We start from the raw sequence: 1,584 nt of genomic DNA on the forward strand, positions 1-1,584 counted from the left end.
ATTGTATTGTATTGTATCGTGTCCTGTCCTGTCCTGTCCTGTCCTGTCGCCGTGTCGTGTCGGGTCGGGTCGTGTTGTGTTGTGTTGTATTGTGCAATATTACGTTGCATTGTGTTGCATTGCCTTATAGTCTGTAAGGTCAGCTGTGGGCGACATTCCAGCACATACAACCGTTATGCCCATGCAAACACAGAATGCATCGATATCCACCCGAGTGCGCACACGCGTTCAAAAAGAGAGGGGGATAGAGACAGACAGACAGAGACAGACAGACAGAGACAGACAGAAACAGAGACAGAGAGAAAGACAGAAGAGACAGAGAGATTGAAACAGACAGAGACGGCGAGACAGAGAGATATATTCCATGAGTGCCAACCAGCATTTTCTTTTTAACTGCAAAAGTTAAAAGAGAAGCGCACAACACGACCGTATTGTAATTGTATTGCATTGTTTTGTATTGTGTTGTTTTTTTGTTTTTTTGGTCAGAACAGATTTCTCTGTGAAATTCAGGCTGCTCTCCCAAGAGAGAGCGGGCCGTCACAGTGAAGCGCCACCTCACGCTCATCTGCCAGACTCCGTGAGAGTCTGGGTTCGAATCCCGCTCTCGCCCTTTCTCCCAAGTTTGGGAAATCAAAGTGAGCGCTAGACGATAAACCGAGGAAGGTCCCGTGTGCAGCACGCACTGTACTTCGCGCACTGAAAAACAAAACAAAACAAAAAAAACCACAAAAAAGAACCTGTGGCAACAAAAGTGTTGTCCTCTGGCAGCATTCAGTAGAAGAAATCCACTTTTTACAGGGTAGGCTACACAATTACGTAATTATGCATGCACTCAAGGTCTGACGTGACCAAACCCCGTTGGGTTATGCTGCTGGTCAGGCAGGCATCTGCCTAGCAGTTTGTGGTGTAGCATAATTATTATGGCTTTGTCCGAACGCTGTCACGCCTCATTGAGAAAAAAAAAAAATAAATAACAACTGAAAATGACACCGTTGTTTTCTCCAGATGGACTCCCAACCGTCACCCCCCTCCTCTCAGGTACAACAACAACAACACGCCAACAGCGGCAGTCTTCTTCGCCAGGCCTCCATCACCACCACCTCCTCCTCCTCCTCCTCCTCCTCCTCACGACCCCGCCACCCTCCTCCTCCTCCAACCTCCTCCGCTGCCCCCTGCCTTCCTCCTCCTCCTCCTCCCGCCTCCTCCTCCTCCTCCGCCTCTCCCTCCCGCCAGGCCTCCCCCTCCCCCTGCCCCTCCCCCTCGCCCTCGCCCTCCTGCTCCTCCTTCTCCCAGACCCCCTCCACTTCCTCCGCCGCCTCCTTCCGCCCCGCCGCCCGCTCCCCCTCCCCCTCCCCGTCCCCCTGCTCCATCAGCCCGCGGGCCCTGTCGCCGGACCTCAGCGGGCCCATCCTCCGTCCCGACCTCACACCCACCCGTACCAAGACCCTCCGGAGGGAGTTCAGCCGGACGGAGCGTCACCGGGGAGGAGGAGGAGGAGGGGGAGGGGGGAGGGCCAGCCGCAGCCCCAGCCTGGGTCCTGTTGAGAGAGGCGGAGGAGGAGGTGGAGGAGGAGGAGGAGGGGGG

The sequence above is a fragment of the Babylonia areolata genome, chromosome 10 (assembly GCF_041734735.1).
Source record: "Babylonia areolata isolate BAREFJ2019XMU chromosome 10, ASM4173473v1, whole genome shotgun sequence".
Taxonomy (NCBI): domain Eukaryota; kingdom Metazoa; phylum Mollusca; class Gastropoda; order Neogastropoda; family Buccinidae; genus Babylonia; species Babylonia areolata.